The sequence below is a fragment of the Petaurus breviceps genome, unplaced genomic scaffold (genome assembly GCF_028583685.1).
Source record: "Petaurus breviceps papuanus isolate PSGF00001 unplaced genomic scaffold, PetGlider_PUasm1.0 90823, whole genome shotgun sequence".
NCBI lineage: Eukaryota > Metazoa > Chordata > Mammalia > Diprotodontia > Petauridae > Petaurus > Petaurus breviceps.
The window spans coordinates 20,381,857-20,403,495 of NW_027187352.1; the positions used below are offsets into that span (position 1 = coordinate 20,381,857).

At 38.7% G+C, this 21,639-nt stretch overlaps 1 non-coding gene and 1 pseudogene across 1 annotated transcript; both read left to right on the forward strand.

Annotated features, from left to right (window-relative positions):
• The first annotated feature begins 353 nt into the window (after positions 1-353).
• Positions 354-7,448, forward strand: LOC138148227 (cullin-1 pseudogene; annotated as a pseudogene).
• Positions 5,365-5,471, forward strand: LOC138148420 (U6 spliceosomal RNA). The gene has a single exon (XR_011165055.1). It is a non-coding gene; the product is annotated as a U6 spliceosomal RNA (small nuclear RNA).
• Positions 7,449-21,639: the final 14,191 nt, after the last annotated feature.

Consider the following 21,639-nt stretch of genomic DNA (forward strand, 5'->3'; position numbering starts at 1 on the left):
AATGCCTGGAACATAATGAATACTTAATAAATGTTTGACAGCACAAAGCACTTCTTTCCTTACAATTAAAATTAATTTACTATGTGCTAATCACTACACTGAATACTAAGGATACAGATACAAAAGCAAAAATAGTCCCTCCCTTCAAGAAATTTACATACTTATAGGGAAGTTAACACAAGGGGAGAAATGGCTGGCCCCCAGGGAGAGGAAAAGTCCTGAAAATTACAGAGACGGTCCAGCACTCCAAGGGCTGCACCATCAACTGTCTCTGGTGTGCATGCCATACGTACAATATAGAAATAAATTGTAGAGGAGTAGATTGACATAACTTATTGATGAATAATGGCAGAATGGATTTGATAATGATTCCCAAACCAGAGGAGCTCGTGTGTACTTTTGCTGGTTAGTGGTTGGCTAGCCTGTTGTTGAGTTGGCTGAAGAACAGTATTTGACATGAAGCAAAGCTGAGGCTTTCCTGAAATAATAGAGTCACCAAGGGTACCAAGACAAGTACCCACCAATCAGGATAGTGGGACTCCAGGGGTGAATGTTTCAGAGAGAAAAGGGTTAAAAAATACCAGACCAGGGTCTCTGGTGTAGACAGCAAATCTTTTGCAATGACTATCAAGAAGATGGTTAAAGATTTTTCTGCCTACTCCAATCAATCTTATGAAGTAGGTCATATAGGACAAATGATGTCCAAAATATAAAAGAGAAAACGCTGGGGCAGGGGGAGAAGGGGCAGGTTCAGGGATGATTATTAGAGCTATACTACAAAACATTATAGGATTAAATGAGAATATGCATGTACATATTCATGTGTATATATATATATATATATACATATACAATATACATGAAGAGAATGCACATTTATATAGCACTTACTATGTAGCAGTATACTAAATGCTTTTTACAAACATCTTATTTGATTCTCACGATAATCCTTCTAGGAAGGTGCTACTGCTATTCTTATTTTAGTTGAGGAAACTGAGGCAAAGAGAAGTTAAGTGACTGACCCAGGGTCATAGAGCTAATAAGTGTGTGAGGCTGGATTTGAACTCAGGATTTCCTGACTTCAAGTCCAGTACTTCAACCACCACAGCACCAACTGTCTCTGGTGTGCATACACCAGACATGCATACATACATACATTTACCCATACACAAATATATTTCTATTATATATACACATACATATAATGTACATGAAAGCCTCCATCATTTTGGAAGGGGGAGGCCCACTCTGGGGAACTTATGGGAAGACAAGAATAAGAGTCACACAGGAGGGGTGGGCTTGGTTGGGTTAAGATTTGCATCATGGGAGGGAATGTCCACATTGATGAGATCACAGTTCTGTTTGAGCATTTGACTACATAAAGTGCTTTGCAACACCACATAATTGCCAGCTATTATAGTTATTTCTGTAAAGCCTCTGGTCATAGCCAAAGTTTGTACCATTGCTTCTTAGACAGTGTTGAAATGATGCCAAAACAGCTAAGTGAAAAGTTTTTAAATTGAGTCCAGTTACTTGGCATTATAAAGACCAAAAAAAAAAATTATTGGCTGATTCCACTATTTTGTTATTTTTAAATTTTAATTCAACCAAACTAACCTTACATTTGTATAATGCTGCAAAAGATGCATACATATATATGGTATTATTTTAAACTCAAAACTGCCCTGTGTGGTTAGCAGAAAAGATAGTTTTCATGTCTATTTTACATATGAAGAAACAGGTTCAATGAGGTGAGGTGCGCCTAATCACATGCTCTGGGCCCTCAGCTGTACTGAATGGGGGGAGGGAGGGGACTAGTACAACCCGGAGACACTGAGGTGATATCTCTGGCTGATTTCTCACAGGAGACAAGCCCTCACTTGGTGATACTTCCTGTCTCCCCTCCTCCACACTGTATTTTCCTGACCTTTCTCTGTGTGGGCCTCCCCCTGGCTTTGGTCTTGCTTTTGGATTCTGTCCGTGACTTTCTGCCTGGTCTCTAGACTATTGGCCTTTATGAACCCTTGGATTTGAACTCAGCTTGGCTTTCCGTTTGCCCTCTTGGATCTCAGTTTATACTAAGCCCTTCACTCCACTCCATCCCCACCCCTGACCCCCAAGCATGTTCCCTGCTCCAGGCCTTGTAGAAAGAAAACCAACACCAGGTCTTTTTCACTCACAATTTAGCCCTCTTTCCGCTACACCATGGTCCCTGCCAAACCTAATGTAGATGTATAGATAACATATGTATGTATAGATAAAGATTTAAATGATATATAGATAGATGTAAAGATATAGACTTTAATGAAGATTCTTCTCCACACCTTTACCCCCAAAGAAGCATCCCATTACTCTATCCTGGGCCAATCAGTTGGCTGATGGATGTGTTTTTTCCCACAGTCCTCTGACTTTTGTGCATTCTTTTCTGAAAGAATGTATGTCGACAGCTCTTATAGAGTGACCATTGTGTGTATAGCCCTATATTGGAAGCAATGCTAAGAAATCTACATAGCCTTATTCTTTAGAATACTGCTTGCTTTTCAATGAGTTTCACAAAATTTCCTCATGAATATTTACATGTTCTAAGAAGGCAAATGTAATGAGGGTCTTCATAGGATTCAGAACAAAAAGGGACCTTAGAGGTCATCTTGTCTAACACATCCTTTTATAGATGGGGAAACTGAGGGCAAGAAAGGTTAAGTGATTTGATACATACATACATGCCTACATTTAAATATATGTACAAAGACACATATATACACGGAGATGGAGATTGGAGTCCAAATTCTCCAATTCTGCATACAAAGCTCTTTTCATTGAATCAACTGCTGGGGTAAATCTTACTTACATTTTCAGCTTGGGACTTCTAGAAGTACAGAGCTTCAACACAAAGAAATGGTTCTCTAATGATGGAGTTTGAATTCTGGTTCTGCCACTTTCTATCAGTGTGACCTTGGGCAAAGCATTTAGTCGCTCTAGGCCTCAGTTTGGGCAATTATAAAAGGAAGGGACTGGTCTAAGTCCCTTCCAGCTCTAAATTTAAAATCTCATAATAATTGCTGCAATGTGAAAGGTGAATAACAGCTTTTACTGAGAAGGGAACCATCTTCCTGGGGAACCCTCCAAACCACATCACTTCTGTGTGTAAGACTGACCCTTGCTATGCCAATAATTATAAAGAATTCAAAAAATTTATCCTCTCACCCAATCAGTTTTGTTAGCTCACTCTTCACTCCTCCCAATGTCTTATAGATAATAAAATAAATATGTCTATTTCCTAGTGGGCATAGATCAGCAGTACCCAGGCTTTCAGGGAGCCATTATACATTTCTAACTCACTTATAGTGGGAGTGGGGGTGATGCTGATTGGGGGAAGAACATCAAATGTTGAATGAAGGAATATTATTACCAGCTTTGCTACCCTCCCTGCTGGCAATCCTAGGACAAATTACACAGAATCTTAGCATTGAGATAGGAAGGAATGGAGCTTCCAACAATCAACTTAGAGGTCTACCAGATAAAGGTTATTCATATGGTTGCCCTTAAGCATAGGTGTGATATAATTTGGCTTATGGTGTTCTTTTATTTATGTATTTAATGGAATAGAATTGAATTGATCTGGGGCTTCAAGATCTACTGGCATATGGTGATTCACTGATTATGATGGGGTACAGGCTTTGGGAACCCCCTTGAACTCTCCTTGAATCTTCACACTTGATGAGGGATTGACCTAAGGCCATAAGCCTTTCATTATCAATAGACCCAAAGCTCTGTTACTCCTTTTTTTTCCTGCTTTTTGGAGGGCAGTTGGGGTTAAGTGACTTGCCCAAGGTCATACAGCTAGTTTTTTTGTGTATGTGTATGTTAAGTGTCTGAGACCGAGCTCTGTTACTCTTAACCTAGCCTAGCCCTCCATTGTCCAGTTACTTCCCACCCTTGATCGCATCAAAATCTCATTCTCTTGGTTCCTGGAGTCTGACCTCAGTCCCATCAAGATCTTTCTTAGATTCTTTCTCAATACCTCGCCAAACCCCTCCTCTAGACCATCCCTAGATCCCTCCCACAGTCTTTCTGTATATAAGATCCATCTTGCCTCCATGAAGGGGCTGAGATTCAATCTAGCTCAGACTCATTCCATATCAGATTGTTCTGGCCCGCTTGTCAATACAAGCATCACAAACACTTAGGTTCCTTAAGAGTCTACCCATTATGGTGAATCTGTAATAAACTTTATTTTACTTTGACTGAGAGAAGGCTTGAGTCAAATTCATTTGGCAGGACCTGGCATGTTGGTATTTTGGGGTCACAAGCACCCCTAAGCCCCAAACCTCAACAATTGGCAGCATTAATGAGTTGACACCAACTTGCAAGGTGTCTAGTAGAATACTAAGAAATCTATGTTTGGCTTTGCGTTATTTAACATTTTTATCAATGACTTGGATAAAGGCATAGAAGGAAGGCTTATCAAATTTGCACATGACAAAACTGAGAGCAATAGTTAGCACATTGAATTATAGGATCAGTATCCCAAAAGATCTCAACATTGGCTTGAATATAATAAGATGAAATTTAATAGAAATTTTTAAATTTAGCAGAAATAATAGAAATAACCTTTGGATTCCCAAACTCAGCTTCACATGCCCAAGATCAAAGGGGTCTGACTAAACACCAGCTCATCGGAAAAAAACATGTGTTTGTTTTAGTGGAATGCAAATTCAATCTGTGTCCTTTTTATTTGATTTTTGTCATCAAATCCCAGTGCCTAAAACAGAACCAGGAACACAAAAAATGGTTATTATTTGATTAATTTGAGTTTCTTCAATACTTGATTACATTCCCTTCCTGAGTGGTGGGAGAAGATTGTAGAAGAAAGATCATAAAAGACTTGAAAAGAATAACAAAGGAGATATTTATGTAAGGTGGTTAGGTACCTCCCTAGGTCTGGAGTCAGAAAAACCTGAGTTCAAATCTGACCTTAGAAGAGTGGCTAGATGGCTTGGTGAATAGAGCACTGGCCCTGGAGTCATAAGGACCTGAATTCATATCCGGTCTCAGACACTTGACACACTTACTAGCCCTGTGACCTTGGGCAAGTCATTTAACCCCAATTGGCCTCTCCTCCCCCTCCAAAAAAGAAAAAAAAGCAAATCTGATCTTAGACATTTACTAACTAGCTGTGTGACCTTAACCCTGTTTGCTTCTATTTCCTCATCTGTAAAATGATCTGGAAAAGGAAATGGCAAGCCACTCCAGTGTCTTTGCCAAAAAAACCCAAATGGGATCATGAAGTATCAGATAGACTGAACAGCAACAACAACAAATTTACATGATACCCATGGGTTTGAACTAATAAGGAAAGTCAGAGTGCTCACTTCAGCAGCACATATACTAAAATTGGAATGATACAGAAAAGATTAGCATGGCCCCTGCACAAGGATGACATGCAAATGTGTGAAGCATATGGAATGCTTTTTTATTATTTTATTATTATATATAAATATATAAATTATTATTATTATAAAACTGTTATAATTTTTATTCGATGCTGACAAAAAGGAAGATTTGGGATGCATGTATAATCTTGTATCTCAAATTCAAGATGGCCTTGGAGAATTAAAAAAACTTTTAGAAATGCATATTCATAATCAGGGTCTACCTGCAATTGAAAAATGTGGAGAAGGGGCAGCTAGGTGGCACAATGAATAGAGTACCGGCCCTGTAGTCAGGAGGACCTGAGTTCAAATTCGGCCTCAGACACTCAACACTTACTACCTGTGGGACCTTGGGCAAGTCACTTAACCCCAATTGCCCTCCAAAAAGCAAAAGAAAAAAAATGTGGAGAAGCTGCTTTAAATGACCCCAAAATATATGTACAGACAGTGTGGGATGTTCATAAGAAATATGATGCACTAGTAATATCGGCATTCAGCAATGATGCTGGCTTTGTGGCTGCATTGTAGTCGCTTTATAAACAACAACGCAGTAACCAAAATGGCTCAGTTATCAAGTAAATCTCCCTAGTTGTTGGCCCAATACTGTGATTCCTTGTTGAAGAAAAGCTCCAAGAACCCAGAGGAAGCAGAGCTAGAAGATACACTTAATCGAGTGATGGTTGTCTTCAAGTACATTGAGGATAAAGATGTGTTTCAGAAATTCTACACTAAAATGTTGGCAAAAAGACGTGAGCACCAGAACAGTGCAAGTGATGATGCCGAGGCCAGCATGATCTCTAAACTGAAGCAAGCATGTGGATTTGAATATATGCCCAAACTTCCGCAGATGTTTCAAGACATTGGTGTGAGCAAAGACCTGAAAGACCAGTTCAAAAAGCACTGCACAAATTCAGAACCCCTGGACCTGGATTTCAGTATTCAAGTTCTGCATTCTAGATCATGGCCCTTTCAGCAGTCTTGTACATTTGCCCTGCCTTCTGAGTTGGAACGCAGTTATTTAACGTTTTGCGGCTTTTTTCGCTAATCACCAGAGTGGCAGAAAATTGACTTGGTTATATCAGCTATCTCAAGGGGAATTGGTAACCAACTGTTTTAAAAACAGATATACCTTGTAGACATCTATATTCCAGATGGCAATACAACACAGAAGATGCCTACACTGTACAGCAGTTAACAGACAGCACTCAAATAAAAATGGATATTTTGGCATAGGTTCTGCAGATTTGATTGAAGTCAAAGTTATTGGTTTGGGAAGATGATAATGCAAATGTTGATGAGGTGGAATTGAAGCCAGATACCTTCATAAAATTATTCCTTGGTTATAAGAACAAGAAATTCAGAGTTAACATCAGTGTGCCAATGAAGACAGAACAGAAACATGAGCAAGACGGCACACACAAAATTATAGAGGAAGATCGAAAACTACCGACTCAGGGTGCTAGCAATTGCTTGGAGAAGTATTAACTCAGTTGTCCTCAAGATTCAAACCTCAAGTGCCAGTAATTAAGAAATGCATTGACATTCTCATTGAGAAAGAATACTTGGAGCATATTGATGGTGAAAAGGACACCTACAGTTACTTGGCTTAACCTTTTTAGCAGTTGTCTGACTGTGCGACACTCAGCAAATAGTCACGTGATGGAAAAAATGGAAACAACTCAACTTCCTGGAAGCCAGGTCGCTGCCATGCGGACCTCCCTTGTCAAACCTGAGACCAAGACCCCCATCAACCAGGCAGATCAGATTTACATTGGAACTGCTCAGGATCAATACATTTCAAGGATGTAAATACGGACACCAATGCCATCCAACCTAATTTAAGAACAGAGAGGATTCAAACCTTCAATGCTGAGGGTTGCATGCTACTGCATTTAAATCAATACACTGGCTATATGATTAACAGCTGTCTTCACAGGCAGCCTTTATAATGTTGGTAGCACTTTGAGAGCAAGTCTGAATGGACCCATGTGTAATCTGCTATGAACTACCATTTGTATAGTGTGTTTCATTTTTTAACGTGTGAAAATAAAAACAAATTAAAAGATTTTTGTACAAGTCACACACACACACACACACAAAAGGAAAGTCAGGGAGCATATTTGGAGAGAAGAAATTTGTTAAAATATAGAACATTTTAGGAATAATCTCCCGGTCTAAAAAATTTGTCCACATTCTATTTCTGGGTTCCATGAGAGAAAATTGAAAGATGAGTAAGGTCAAGGAGGATTGAAAAGGATTAAGGTTCAAGGACAAGAAAATGACAAAGAAGTGGCAAGGTTACTATAAAAAATAAGCAAAAGATAAAGTCAACTAGAAGAGCAGATTAGTAGGTGGTACGACATGGTGAAATACCGAAGAAATTTGTGTAAGGGGGAAAGGGAGACAGGTGTGACTGTGGAGTTATTGAAACTAAGGAAAGGAAATTGAGTTTGTTTGTTGGAGATGTAAGAGATGATTTTGTTGTTTTTAAGCCATTTTTCAAGGGCGGCTAGGTAGTGCAGTGAATAGAGTACCAGCCCTGGAGTCAAGAGGACCTGAGTTCAAATCTGGCTTCAGACACGTAACACAAAAACTAGCTGTGTGACTTTGGGCAAGGCACTTAACCACAATTGCCCCTCCAAAAAGTTAAGCCATTTTTCCGTCCTATCTGACTTTCTGTGACCCCATTTGGGATTTTCTTGACAAAGACTCCGGCATGAATTGCTATTTCCTTCTCCAGCTCATTTTACATATGAGGAAACTGAGGTAGAGTTAAGTGATTTGCCCAGGGTCACACAGTTAGGAAGTGTCTGAACTCAGGAGATGAGTCTTTCTAATTCCAAGTCAAGCACTCTCTCCACTATACCACCTAGTAGCCCTTAGAAATTTAAACTAGGCCTGAGAGGTTATGGGGGTAAAAACCTGAAAGTACTCCAAAAAACAAGGGAAAATATCAACTAGTATGTAGACTAAGGGAAATTTTGTAGTGACATACATATAGTATGCAATTTCTATACCACAGCCCTATAACTAAACATCTGTGTTCTAATGAGATTGGGAAACAGATCACAAGTTTGGCATCATACCATAAATATGGAAGACTAAAATTATCCAGGTAACAGATCTCAGTTGGATCTCTCTTCCTCTCCTTTCTCCTCTCCCCTCTCATGTCATCTCTCCTTCTCCCCCCAAAAAGAAAAGTGTGCATGGTCAAATTTGAACTCAGGTCCTCCTGATTCCAGAGCCAATATTCTATCCACTGCTGCCCCTTTTAGAAGATTTCTAAAAGAGATGTGCAGAAGATAAAAGAAAGGCCAGGTAACAGAAAGCAACATCTCCTTCTAGGTTACTTCTCAACTGTCACTCAGACTATCAGGTGAGGTTCTCAGAGGGTAGCTGGCTACTTTTCTCCTTAAGGTTCCAGGGATAACACTGAGAAGTTAGTGTTTTTCTCATAGTTACCATCTAGTGTGCTTTGTCCAATAAAGATGATTGATAGGAAGCCAACCAGAATTAACTAGTATTTAATAAAGTGATATATAGTAAGAAGAGTTATTTTTTAAAAGAGTTGGTACTAAACAACCCTCACAACTCTGTGATGCATTCTCTCCTTGCAAAGACATACTTGTTCCCTGAGTAAAAGGGGCTCAAGCTTAAACAATATATGTGACAAAAGGGTAACTCATAGCCCTTGGTCGCTGGAACTCCTTTTTTCCCTTAGAAGCCTCATGAAATTCTTCTTAGCTCTCTGCTAGGCTCCAAGGACTGGTGTCCTTGTAGAGTGTCCTCAAAACTTCCTTTCATGTGTCTCCATGTGTCTATTTTGCCCTTGGTCTACTGCTGCTGCTTCTACTGCTTGGATTTTGCTACTGACCCTAATGGGAAGTCTATGTCTACTGAGATTCCAAAGTTCACAGAGTCATTCTGTGGTCAGTGGGGGTTAAAGGGAGGAGACAGATTCTTTCCTTCTCCTTCTCACCCTCTCCCACAAGTGATTCCCTCTCAGGGGCTTGGTTGGAGCCATACCAGCAGCCTGCTACTGGAATGCTGGATTCTGAACCTGCTTGCTATTTGATTCAAAGACACATAAGGTGTAACTGTTTTTCTTCAACCAACCTCAAGACATTTCTTAAGTGGTATCATCTGTTTTCATTCAATTTATACCTAGTTTTCAAATTTGATTATTTCAATAAAATTATCTAGGAATTGTTCACACTTAATGATTACCTTTGATTGATTGACTGGCTTTATAACTTAATCCAAGGGGTGTTCTCGCTTGATAGAAACATTAAGTCTAGAGCATATTGTGTCCAGGGATTTGTGATACCCCTCTTACAAGAGAATAAATGTTAGCATGTGGCAGAGTCCTGAAAAAAAAGAGTGTCAATAATCCTAAGACGTGGAATAACCACAGACAGTTGAGGGAAATGAACCACAAAAAAAAAAAAAAGAAAAAGAAAAAACTAGGGTGTATTAGCTGTACTTGAGAAAGAGGAGGCATATGACTTCTGCTTAGTGTGAATCAGAACTGTTCAGTTTGTATCTTGTTCATTATCTTTGAACAATTATCTTTACTCTGGAAATGGCTGTTGTTCATCCCTCATTTTTTAAAAGGATTAATGACATCATGAGAGTCATTTCTTGAATTTAAGTGAGGCCAAGTCATCAGTCTCACTCTCTCTTCCAGAGTCATGAAGTCCAGTGGCAAAACAAAAGTCAGGATGATTGGTGAGGGCCTGGGATGAAGTGAATGACCTTGGTGTCTTCAATATCTGACCAAGCTCTAAATGTTCCAATGACCACTGGAACAAATTGTTCTCATTTGCCCATTCCAGCAGGGGAAGTCTTCACAATGGCTAATAGGGAGTTGATGCTTGATATAAATAAGGAGAACCTAAATGCTCTTGATAAATTCAAACAACTTGGCATAAATGAACTATATCCCCAGGAAGTGAAAGAACTGACAAATGTGGCGGCAGCACCACTCTCAGTAATATTTCAAAAATTGTGGAAAATGAGAAAGGTACTACATGATTGGAGAAGGGCAAATGCTTTTTGTTTATTGATTTTTTTTTTAAGGAAAAGCAGAAAACTATAGGCCAGCAAGCTTGACCTTGATTCTTGGGAAAATTATGGAATGGATCATTAAAAAGATGGTTAGTGAACATTTAGAAAAGGTGGCAATGACTAAAAAGAGCAAGTCATGCCAGACTACCCTTATTTCTTTTTTTTTTAACAGAGTTATTAAACTGGTACATGAGAGGCATGCTATAGATATAGTATACCAAGTTTTTAGCAAAAATTTTATGAAGTATTTGATGCCATTAGAGAATATGGAGAGATGTAGACTAGACCAGTGTTTTCAAATTCAAATGAAAATAAGAGTCACTAATTTGTTCCTAAGGATGCCTTCAGGCTATATATTAATTTAGGTTTATAATGAAATATTATCTATGTTTTATCATATTATGATTTATTTTGTTAAATATTTCCCCATTATATTTTATTCTGATTTGCTGCATGTGGCCAGTGGGCCATAATGAAGAGAGACACCCCTGGTCTAGATACATATTTGTTGAATGATAAGACTCAAAAATGAGTTGTTCAGGGGCAGCCAGGTAGCACAGAGAGTAAGAGCACTGGCTCCAGTGTCGGAATGACCTGGAGATCGGAATTCCGGGCTCAGACACTTAGCACCCACCCAGAAACACCTGGCCGTGTAACCTTGAGCAAGTTACTTAATCCCAATTGCTCAAAAAAAAAAAAATGAGTTGTTCAATGTCATCAAGGCAGGATGTTTCCGATGGAGTACCCCAGGGCTATGTACTATTTATCAATGACTTGAATAAAGACATAGATGGCCCATTTATTATATCTGCAGAAGAAATCAAACTGGAAAGTAGAGATAATGCAGTGGGTGACAACGTCAGGTTCCAAAAAAGATCCTGACAAAGCTAAATCACTGGGATGAATTTTAAAAGATGAAATTCAATAAGGATAAGTATAATCTTATACTCAGATTCAAAAAATCAATTTCACAATGACAGAATGTGGGAGCCATAGTTAGACAACAATTTATTTTCTGAAAAAGATCTGGGGGTTTTAGTAGACTATGAATTCTAAATGAGCCAGCAGTGCAATATGGTAGTCAAAAAAACCTACTACCATCTTAGACTTCATTAAAAAAGGAATGGCTAAAAAATATTTTTAAATAAATTAAAAATAAATTTTAAAAATTTAAAAAATAAAAAATAAAGGAATAGCTTCCAATAGTCTATCCTACTATATACATTTGAGGTATTATATTTAGGTCTTGGGATTACAGTTGAAGAAGGATATTGATAAGTAACCAGCTAGTTCAGTAAATAGAGTGTTAAGCTTGCAGTCAGGAAGAACTGAGTTCAAATTCAAAGCTTGAGACAAGTTGTGTACCTTGAGCATGTCAAGCTGTTTGCCTCAGTTTCTTCAACTGTAAAATGGGGGTAATAATAGCACCTATATCTCAGAATTGTTGTGACAATCAAATAAAAATATCTATAAAGCACTTGGCACAGTTCCTGTCATATGGTAGGTGCTATATAAATGGTAGCTATTAATATTATCTAAAGAGTGTCTAAATGAGGGCAACCAATATGGTGAAGGGCCTCGAGTCCCCGTTACATTAGGCTAGATTGATAAAATGGGATATATTTAGCATGCAGAAAAGAAGAATTAGAGAGGTTATGATTGGCTCCTTTAATCATTTGAAGGATTTTCATATTGAATAGGCAGTAGATTTGTTCTATTTGTCCCCAAAGAACAGAACTAGGGGCAATGGGTAGGATTTTCAAAAAGACAAATTTAGAATTGTAGTTAGAAAAAGACTCCTAACAATGAGATGGGGTGGGCTATGTTGGTGGATTCTCTCTCTCTTCAGAGTCCTTCAATTGGAGCTAGTGACCATTTGTCAGGTATGTTATCGTGGGTATTTCTTTGGTGTAGGGACTGGTTTAGATGGGTGCTCAGGTCTTTTCCAACTAACTACCAGATTCTGTGATACTATGCAAAGCGTATTTTGGGAAGTAAACTAACATTGAGGTACGTCCACAAGTGAAGTATTTAGATTGTAAAAATTCAATCATCAAGAATGGAATTCTGTCCTGGAGATAATTTGTGACCCCTCAAAGAATATTTGAAAAAATAAAAGACTTGTTGTTTATTAGTTTATTTTTAATTTGAGAAAAACATCTTACCAATTTCACAGATGAGCTTTATTGTGCAGTTTTTAAAAGTGCACTGAATTCTCTTGTTCTGAAAGAGATAATAAGCGGAATGACCTCACTTTATCAATATGCTGTTTACACAACTGTGAAGTTGTAGTGGTCTGTGCCTGGATTGGGCCTCCCTGGATCTGTGCCCAGTGCCTGCTTCATTTCACCATTTTTTTTCTTCTTGTCATCTTGAAATGGTGCCATACTTCTATGAAGGGCAACTTTTCATTGGCTGAATAATTCATAAACAAATCTGTTATATGTGCCACTCATTTTGTGGGAAGGACTACCAAATATCTAGAGAATCTCCCCTTTTATGTCAGAGAACAAATTTACACAGACCAGGGAGTCTTATCAAATAATTATTAAAAAGAAAAAAAAAACTAAATTCCTGTGTGTGCCAAGAAAGCATCCTTGGATAAGATCAGTCCTACTGTGGATCACGGTGGAGCAGAGAGAGAGAGAGATAGCTTTAGCCATTTAGGCTTTAGTTACTTCATATCAATGTTAACAACTCTGACCTTTTCCTGGATCTCCCAGAGAAAAGGAAGATAATATACAGAGGATGATGTGTGATAGTATTCAGTACTCAAATAGGAAATCATAGCTGATGAATGCATATTTTTGAGAAGGTTAATCTTAAACTTCTCATGTAAGGAAAGAAATATATGAAAGATCTATTATTTCATCAGTATGGGGTCTTCCTGGTGTGGACTTCCCCCCCCCCACCACCACCACCACTACCAGCCCCATGGTGATGGCCCTCATTATCTCCTGCCTAGACTATGACAACAGCCTTTTGGTTGGTCTCCCTCCTTCAAGTCTCTCCCCACAACAGTCCATCTTCCACTCAGCTGTCACAGATCTTTCTAAAGTCCAGATCTGACCATGTCACCCCACTATTCAATAAGCTCCACTGGCTCCCCATCACTTCAGGATCAATAAAATTCTCTCATTTCCTTCTAAAGTCCTTCACAGCCTGGCCCGTTCCTACCTTTACAATCTTCTTAAAATTTTCTTCCATGTACTCTGTGACAATGACTTCCTTGCTGTTCCTCACACAAAATATTCCATCTGATTGTTCCCATGTTTGGAATTCCCTCCCTCTCAACTCTGTCTACTGGCTCTCCTGGCTTCCTTCAAGTCCGAGCTAAAATCCCACTTCTACAAAAAGGCTTTCATAGTCTCCCTTAATACTAGTGCTTTCCTTCTCTGATGATCTCCAGTCTATCCTGTATACATTTCACTATACATAGTTATTTGCACATTGTCTGCATCATTGGAGTGTGAGCTCCTTGAGAGCAGGGACTGACGGGGTTTTTTGTTTTGTTTTATTTTGGTGTTTTACTTTCTTTGTATCCCTAGCACTCAGCACAGCTTCCTGGTATGTAGGATGTGCTAAATAAACCCTTGTTGACTTGTAACTATTATCCTATGCTATCTCTTTCATTTGAGGAAAATATAAAGAGAAAGTCCGTCCTTATTTCAATACCTAAAGAAACTACCCTGGTGGCACAGTGAATAGAGCATTGGCTTTGGAGTCGGGAGGACCTAAATTAAAATCCAGCCTCAGACACTTGACACTTACTAGCTGTGTGACCCTGGGCAAGTCACTTAACCCCAATTGCCTCAAATCCCACTCCATCCCCCAAAAAACTACCCTTTAACCTAGTGATTCCATTATTAAGCATATTCCCCTGAGAAGGTCAGAGAGCAAAGAATATATTCATAGCAGAACTTTTTGTGGTGCCAAAAAAACTGGCAATAAAGTGGGTACCCATTGATTGAGGGATGGGTGAACATATATGAATGCAGTATAAAATTTCAATGGTCATCATGTTCAAGTTCCCCATTTTAGGGATAAAAAAGCTAAGAACCAGAAGGGCTACATGACTTACTCTGGCTCACGTGAATAAGAAGTAGCAGAGTTGGGAGTCATACCCAGGTCCTCTGACTACAAACCTCAGGTTCATTCTGCCACTATTGCATTGTAAGAAATGATTAAAATGAATTCAGAGATACCTGGGAAGAGTCATACAAATTTATGTAGAGTGAAGTAAGCAGAATCAGAGAACAATATTCAAAATGATTATAAAAATGTAAACTAAAACAATGTTAAAGAAAAAGCATCTGAATTCTGATTTATTGCAATGACTATCCCTGGCCCTAAAGAAAAAATGGTAAAATATACCAACCTCCTTTTGGTAAAGAACTGGAGGACTATGGAAGCAAAATAATACATAAGCAGTCAGATGCAACCATTTTGTCAACCAGTTTTGCTTAGCTATTTTTCTTTTTATAGCAGAGGGTTCAGTTTGGTGGTGGGGAGGGCAGTAATCAGAAAATAACCATAGTATAAAAACAAAAGGCAACAATACAACTTGTTAAAATATTCCAAGGACCCGTATTTCATTAACAGGGTTATTCCTGCTATGAATGAAATGTCCACCCTAGGATAGTCTTCAAAAGCTACCATGTCAGAAAAATGTGTCAGCCAGTGACCAAACTCATCATGAGGTTATATGCACTAGCTAGGCTAGTTCTGGGATAACAGGCCTGCAGTCTATCATGTTAAATCCTTTCTACTCTGATGAGACCTGCTTGAGCATACACTCCATTGACTTGGATTTCAAGGAGTCTACACCATAGCAGAGTAAGACTTTAGTGGAGAAGGACTTTAATAGTACAGTAGTTGAAAAGACACGATACAATGAAGGCATTCCCTCAACTGGCAGTCCCCCACCCCTGACTTAACTGATGGTCTTCATGGGTTCCTGTGGTCCCTCACATTAATTCCAAACTTTGGAATGACCTCTATGAACTTAGCTGAACTTGTCCCCTGACCACAGACACAGAGTCCAATGTTGGGTCATTAATCAAAACCTTTCCAGCTTGTTAGGAATATCTAAGTACGTGTTTCCTCAACATAGCCTTTCACCCTGTAATGGAAATGTAAATTTTAAAGATCTTCCCTGCCCCTAGGCTAATGTGCACCTGAAGCCTGGGGTGGGAGGCTTGTTTTTCAGTAGATACTTCTTGATTGGCCAGTGAGTCAATAAGGTTGTTACATTCTCTGAGCCAGGAGAAGGCTATATAAGCCCTGATGTGTAGCTTTGTTTTTGGGACTCACTTTGAGAAGTGTTCTGTGATTTGATCTGAGTTCTGGGAAGCCGTTCTTGAGAGTCCCCCGGCTTTGAAAAACCCAGAATGTGGAAACCCAGATGTTGACTGGGTATGGATGTAATGGTTGGACAGTTTGGAAATCTGTCTACTTGATGTTTCTGTCTTGATAATTATGCCTGTATACTTTGAGGTTCAGGGTGCTGACCTTTTCTCCTGAACAAGGTAAACGATATATGTCTGACTGATTAAAGTAAGCTTGTTAACCCATTTTGAGTTGCTTTCCTTTAACAAAGCAGATCCAAGAACCTGTGGTAGCTGCAAACCCTGAGGACGCTTGGGGTGCTTGCTGCTACACACCCCAAGATCACTTTCTGGCAATAATGAACATCCTTCAAGAAAGAATGATTCTTCTTTTTCCCTTTTGTTTTCTTTAAGGCAGAATTGGAAAGTTGTAGCAATACTTCTGAAATACCAAAGTAATCTTAGAATTCTAGTTTAAGGAAAATCCAAAAAGTCAGTTCTACTTAAAGCAAATCCTTAATTGTTATTGTTGGTCTTGGTACCCGTCCCTCCATCTAGACACGACCTTCTTTCCCACTCATAAAGTTTCTAGATTCCTAGAGCAAGGTGAAGAGATTTCTAGCCCAGCAACCAGATTTTCCAGTCATGGTTCTAACACTAACCAGATTGTGTGACTTGGATAAGTCACTTATCCACTCAGGCCCTCAGTTTCTTCATCTATAAAAAAAAGGTAGTTGAACTAAATCATCTTTCTAAGGTCCCTTCCAGCTCTATGATTCTATTATTTGACTCTAGTTCTAAGGTCCCTCCTAAGTTCCAGCATGCTAAGTCATAGTTAGACTATCTTTCCCTTAAGAAAAAATTATGGCCCAATGGTCAGCCTTTTGGATCTAAAACCAAGGACTCCTCAGTATTACATCAAGTTCTGGCATCAACTTTTCTCCCAGTGGGTCCTGCCTCAGTTTGCCCATCCCATTTTAACAGATTTCATGTATGCAATAAAGCCTCGGACTTGTCAGCTTCACATAAAATGAGTTTCCTAGCCCTCAAAAAGAGAGTCAGAAGGGCCAATGGTCAGCTTTTCTGAAGTACTTTGAAAGTGAGGAAACCTTGGGATTATTCCTGTGGTTTTCCTAAACTATTTGCCTCATTCAACATGAGCCATGTGACACTGTGTTTGAAATGGAACAGGTAATTGCTTTGAAAGAGCAGGAAGCAAATGACTTTGATAAGCACAGGCTCTGCTTTATACCTGAGCTAGTTTTCATTATTGAAATCTTATTAGAGTACATACCTGGCCAGGCCTGGAGACAAGTTCATAGTACCCTTTGAAAAATGTCGACACTCCTATAACTCTGGCCACCACCAAGGCAAAGAGAAACACAGATCTGCCGCCTAAACTACTGGTGTCAAATTCTAATATTTTTATTTATTTTGTTAAACGGTTCCCAATTACATCATAATCTGGTTCAGGAACAGGCACTATATCTGATGCATCTTGTCCACACAATGCCAACACTGGGGAAATCCAAGAGAAGCTACTCTATTTTCAGAATACAATGCAAATCAGTTCAACAAACAACAATTTACTAATCACCTACTGTGGACCATGCATTTTACTAAACACTGCAGATACAGAGACACAAATGAAACAACCCATGGTCTCATGAAGCTTACATTCTACTAGGGGAGAGGAGGGCAGGAGATAATATCTACACAAATAAGTATAATAAGAAAAATTCAGGACAGAAAAACCACTAGCAATTAGAGATAGGGGGAAACTTCAGAGAGGAGGTAGCACCAGAGTTAAACCTTGAAGAAAGGCTAAGATTTAAATATGGATGGAAAAGTAAGGAATTTTAGGCATGGAGAGTGGTTTGTGGTAAGGGTTGTTAAAGTGGGGTCCATGAACTTGGATGGGAAGAAATGCATCCTTATTTTCACTAACTAAAATTTAATATTTCCTTTAATTATTTAAATTAGTCTGAGAAGAGACCATAAGAGTCCATGACATAAAAAAGTTTTAGATCCATGATCTTTGGGAATGCAAAGAGGCAAAAATGGAGTAGTGAGTTTAAGGAACGGTTACTAACCTACTTTAGCTGGAATGGTAATCTGTGCATATATAACATGTTATTTTAGATGTTAGGAACACAAAAATAAAGCATTATACATCATACCTGCATTCAAGAAGTTTACAATCTACTGGACTAGGATATACAATATATACACAGACAAGTACAATAAAAGGTGGGGTGTGCTACAGACAAACAAGGTGCTTCTCCTTTAACTAAACTAAAAATTGATTACATATTGACTTGACTGGCATGGCTTATGGACCTCCTGGCTCCCTTCTCTACTCATTCTCTCCTTTGATTCTACCCTAACCTGAGAGGCCCATCCCAAAGCCTCTTCTTTTTTTTTTTTTAATTTTATTTTCCCCCCTTGAATTCCCTTAAAATCAAAACAACTCTGAGGCACCACCTCACCCCTATCAGATTGACTAATATGCCAAAAAAGGAAAGTGATAAATGGTAGAGAGGATGTAGGAAAATTGGGACACTAATACACTATTGGTGGAGTTATGAACTGATCCAACCATTCTAAAGAACAATTTAGAACTATGCCCAAAGGGTAACCAAACTGTGCATACCCTTTGATCTATCAATACCACTACTAGGGCTGTATCCCAAAGAGATCATAAAAAAGGAAAAGGACCTGCATGTACAAAAATATTCATAATAGTCCTTTTTGTGGTAGCAAAATATTGAAAATTGAGGCGATGCCCATCAATTGGGGAATGGTTGAACAAGGTGTAGTATATGGATGTAATAGAATACTATTGTGCAATAAGAAATGATGAACAGATTTTAGAAAAACCTGCAACTGATGCAAAGTGAAATGAGCAGAATCAGGAAAACATTGTCCACACTATCAGCAATATTGTGTGATGATCAGCTATAAATGACTTAGCTCTTCTCAACAACACAATGATCCAAGACAAGTTCAAAGGACCCAATGACAGAAAACGCTGTCCACATCCAGATAAAGAACTGATGGACTGTGGATCCAGATCAAAGCATACTTTTTTTTCACTTTATTTTTTCTTGTTTTTTTTTTTTCCCTTTTGATGTTCCTTCTTTCACACCTGTGATTAATATGGAAATATGTTTTACATAATTGCACATATACAACCTATAATTGCCTACAAATTGCCTACCATTTTAGGAAGAGGGAAGGGAAGGGAGGAAGGAAGAAAAGTCTGGAACTCAAAATCTTGTAAAAATGAATGCTAAAAATTGTTTTGACATAAAGTTGGGGAAAAATTAAATACTCTAAAAAAAACCACAGACAACAAAGAGTGCCCTTAGGCTATTCTTTAAGACTATAAATTGCAGAAAAGGTACTGGCTAACCTCTTTGGTAGAGGACATTTCTTTATCTTGGATTTCTCTATACCAGGGAAACCACAGGTCCAATCCATAGGCCCAATTCCTTAGAAAAGCTCATGGGGGGGGGGGGGGAGAGGCAGGGAGTGCAACCAGCCCTGACTGAACTAAGAGGAAATAAGATATGTCCATACCTATCTGGAAAGAAAAGTTGGCACACACTGAAGGAAAGAACTGAGGTGGTAGTATAAGCAGTAAATGGTGCAATTGGTTTCTAGATCTTGGCAGTTAACAAAACTAGAGATAGAGTAGAAGGATAGAAGTTAGGGTTAGCTAGGAGCAGTCCTTCATTCCCATCTGCACTATCCTAGCACACAGGGCACTGAAGCCAAACTTTAGAGCATAGGATTTAAAAGTGGAAAAATACCAAAAACATGATCTGGTCCATGATCTGGTGTCAAACATGCAGCAGGCTTGGAACATTCCCAAGTGGTCCCAAATCAGACTAAAATTTAAGGGTGAAATATTTCACAAATAAATAAAAAGACAGTAAAACACAGATAATATAAGTGAAGATACAGTCCACCAGGATTCATTTCTATTTGAGTAGGATATCATTGATCTAATCCAACAGCTTCTGCAGCTAGGTAGCCCAGAGGCTAGAGCACTAGGTCTGAAGTCGGAAAGTACTGAGTTCAAATTAAGCCTCAGATACTTATTAACTGCGTAACCCTGGGCAAGTCATTTAGCCTCTGTCTTTCTTAGTCTCTCCCCCTGTAAAATGAAGATAATAAAAGCACCTACTTCACAGGGTTTTATGAGGATTAAATGAGATACTATTTTTAAAGTGCTTAGTACAATGCCTGGTACATTTAATAAATATTTACTTCTTTTCTTCCTTTCTTTACCTTTTCCCTCCTCCCTTCCTCCCTTCTTTCTCATCTTTCTTCCTTTTATCCTTCCTTCCTCCCTTCTTTCTTTCCTTCCTTCTTTTCTATGGATGAGAGAGGCTCAGAGAAGAAAAATTATTAGATTCTTAGATACCTTAGAGGTAGAATTTGAACCCAGCACTCACTATTCCCACCATACCACTTCACTAGAGTGTAAAAAATATCCACATTTCTTCTATCTTCACAATTTTGTCCTGACCTGGTCTCAAGTACGCATCAGCTCTTCATAGTTTGTAATGGTATCAAACAAAAATAATTTCTCTAAGATCCTACAGACCCATTTAATTGTGAGTGGGGGTGGTGGAGGGGTGTCCTAGAGTAAGAGCAATTCAGGATCTCACCGTCTGGCTGAATGGGTCAGAAAGTAATGAAATATGCGGCTTGGTAAAGAACTACTCAGATGAAATAGTAAAAAAGTGTCAATAAGATGTATTCACAGTTTGACTACTGATAAGTTTTTTAGGGATGTAAATAAAAAGAGGATAAATTTGTGTGATAAGGATCAGTGAAGATAATAAGGCCTACCTGGGATTGAATCTACAACCTTGAGATATAAGAGGAGAATGGTAAATAGCCTGAAAAATGAAGATCAAAGTTCAATTTCAGTTTGGAAAATATTAAGCCACCAGCGAACAGATCTGTCGAGGTTAGTGACCATTGTAGGTCACTGGGGAATGTGAATTCCTTGAGGGCAGGGACTGTGCTGATTTTTGTATGTGTCCCCCTATTGCCACTATGTGGCTGGTTAATTTTTAACAGTTAGCAAATTATATTAAATGTTTCAATATTTAATTAACATAAATTATTTATGTAATAGCTTCTTAATGAAATATAAATTTAAAATATTCCCGAGTTTGTTTAAATAACATTTAATTGATGTTAAATATTAAGTGTTTATTAACTCAATAAGTATTTATTAACCATATGTACTGTGTTTGCGGATAGATTGTGTGAGGTCAGTATTTTGTAGAATAATGAGAACACAGAACCACTGGAATATCTATCATAGAATCATAGCTCTAGAGTCTAGGGCTAGAAGGAAACTTAAAGGCCTCCTAGGACAACCCTCTCATTTTAAATATGAGGAAACTGAGGCCCAAGCAGGTTCAGTGCCTTCCCCAAGGTCACATAGGCAGTGTAATTTCTCAGATTTGAATGAGGGTCCAGTCTTCTTTTTACTGTAATACACACTAGATATTAGAATAAGTCCAATGCTCTGTGCTAGCAGCTTGTAATATGGTGATGAAATAAGGCCTTCTCCCTCCCCTCTGGGAGCCTACTATTTAATTCTCAGTGTACATATGCACATCATGAAAACATCTTTTTAAAAGGGGGGGAGGGGCTCGGTAGTGCAATGAATAGAGCACCTGAATAGAGGACCTGAGTTCAGACATTTAACATTTACTAGCCCTGTGATCTTGGGCAAGTCACTTAACCCCAATTGCCCTGCCTTCCTCCCTACAGAGAGAGAGAGA